We start from the raw sequence: 2823 nt of genomic DNA, 5'->3' as shown, positions 1-2823 counted from the left end.
GCCTCCATCACCAGGAGAACTGGAACGGCCTCCAGCATCGATGCCCTGGTCAGAAGCTGCCAACAGGACCAGCGTGAACACTTGGAAATTAGGAAAGTGCAAATGCAATGAGTAACACAGAAATGAGGCAAGAGCACACACAGATCAGGGATCTGGGTGGATGTCAAGTGGATGCCATCATGGAAATCAGGATATTACCACTTTGGTGCTCCCTGATAAGTAGAATAACCACATTGAGCAACAACAGATGACTATTGTTTCTTCTTATCCGTCTCATCCCTTCTCTAACAGCACCTGTGTGTGCTCAGGACGTGGGGTGGTGGCACAGGAGCTGCCCCAAGTGTTATCACCGCAGGGGTGGCCTCCCACCCAACGCTTATCTGCAGCCACAGGCTGCTGCTTGTCTCTTGGGCATTCCCAGAGTGACATAATCTGCTGGTTTGGGATGGTGATACACCTGAAAACTCTCCTTTTCCTTGAGAACAGAAAAAAACCCTGTCAACTTCAGCAAGAACTGCCCAGAGGGGACCTCATTCTTCCCAGGCTGTCCGTCGGCAGTTGGGGCCTCACAAAACAGGAATGTGGTGTGACTGCACAGAAGGAGGCACTTAGAGAGACAAACAACCCCAGGTCTGCACGGGCTCTGTCATTTGTTACGTCTCTGTCTTCCCTAACATATGAGTTTTACAGAAGGGCAACCAAAACACACCAGGTGTTTCCCTGTTGACATCCACTGGGCACCGTGTCCATGACCATCCATGTCCATTGCACTCCTCCATCAAGGCAGGTCCACCAAGCTCTCCACAAAAGCACCACTGCAGACACTGCTCGCATTTTTCCACCCCAATTAATGCTGTCCTTATCTTGGATGCAACTGGAAAAAATCTTCATCAATTGCTAATGATGATTTCCTTTTGCAGTAATTAAGGAACATTGTTCCTAATATCTTGGAAAAGCTGTGGGAAACACCCTCACTGTGGTTTTGCTCAGCTTTTGGATATTTTTTAATATTTATTTTATATATATATATTATATATGTATATTAAACAAAGCAACCGAATTGGCATCGAAGCCACGCGGGCCACCAGTAGAGGGCAAAGGAAGCCAAGGAATTCTCTTCCCCAGAGCAACAAAGAAAACAACGTCATCTCTAACTGGCCTCTGCTCCCGGCGCGGTGGGATCGCACCGTGAATTAGCAAAACATGTTGGCTTTGCTGCAAGGAGCTGCGACCAAACGCCAGTGCCGAGGGGAAGTTAAAACGTTACATACAGAGCCCGAAAGAGACGCCTCTGATCGGAGCCGCCCGTCCCCGGGACTCAGGACAGCACATGGGAGAGCGCTGCCGATCCCTGAGCTCCAGAGGGAGCAGCGCGACTCCCACGAGAGCCAGAGCTAAAACCCAGTGACCTAAATATTCTCTCCCGTAGTGCCGCATGAGCAGCTCCCGGGAGCACCACGTTTTACTGCGGAAATGTGAAATTGTTTTGTGGGGGAAGGGAAGGACGAGCGAACGGAGCGTTGATTTGCTCAGAAAGGATAAATCCCTTCATTCTATGTGAACGCTTCACCTGGTTTAAAAAAAATCTTATTTTTTAGGACTGGTTGCCTTTGAAATAATAGTTTCAATTTCTTTCAGATATACCAACAAGACGCTTGTTAGATATTCCCACGTGAGAGCAAGTTCTCACACAGCACCTGTCATATTTGCAGTTGAATAAACATGACAGCATTTGCACAGATTTCTCGTTCAGAAGATGAAATCCCCACAATTTGTGCTTCAGACGCTGGAAATCAAGTGAGAACAATGCCCTGAGAGTACCTGCTGGGAGTTACATTAAGTAACATTATTTTACAAAGTCATACAGTGAAATGCCAATAGGTGCTAACTGCATTTCACAGATTATAAAATAAAAATACACTCAGAATAAAATGTACCAATTATAAAAAATATCATCCCTGACTAAAAGGTGCGGTGAGATCTGTGAATTATGTGCACAATCCTCTGAAACAGGGTCGTGCAGACAGCTCTGTGTGTGCTAATTCCACACTGCCAATGGAAAGCAGCATTTTCACCAGTGGGATTTACTCACCTCTCCCAGCCGAGGATGATCACAAACTCTGCTCACAGGCCTCACAGGGAACTCTCTTTTCAACTCAAGACATCAAACCCCTCACTTTCTTGTCAAGATTGAACAGAGCTGTTGAGATTTAATGTTCCTTTCAGCACACTTGAGCTGTACTTCATCCTGCCTTCCTCTGAAGTGTGGAGAGGGCAATAACCAAAATAAAAGCTGCCATTTCAGTTGTTCTTCTCATCTCTGGCCACACTTCTGGCGTCTTTTTCTCCGTCCAAAGCATCACTGATTAATCTGAATTACTTAAATCAGTTTAATTAACATTGCTTTGTCTTTAAATAGCTTAGCCTTAATCTCTCTAATCCTTTATTGGTTATTTTAATCCTTGTTAAGTTTGTCTCATGATAAAATAAGCAAACTTGCATAAAATTTAAATGATCTGTATTGAACATTCTAAGGAATTTAGTGATTGCCCACACTTCATTCATGTCTTGCTTCAATCCAGTGTGAAAGTTCTTACAAATTTTCCTATTCTTACACAACTGGGAAAGCATTTTAATGGAAGGCAAAAATCCTGTCAGTCTGAGGGCCTGAAGAGTTCAAAAGATCTCTCCAAATGTAAAACTAGCATGAAGTGATCACCGGGTTTCCGCTCTGCAGCAGCAAATTTCACATCAGCAGCTTGCAAGATGTTTGAAAGGGGAAACTCCTGTGCCAGCACATCTTCAGATATGCGGCATTCCCAG

This window comes from Manacus vitellinus, unplaced genomic scaffold, assembly GCF_001715985.3.
Source record: "Manacus vitellinus isolate BGI_N305 unplaced genomic scaffold, ASM171598v3 scaffold_31_pilon, whole genome shotgun sequence".
NCBI classification, from domain to species: domain Eukaryota; kingdom Metazoa; phylum Chordata; class Aves; order Passeriformes; family Pipridae; genus Manacus; species Manacus vitellinus.
The sequence above is the reverse complement of the archived record's forward strand: the minus strand, read 5'-3'. Positions refer to the sequence as shown.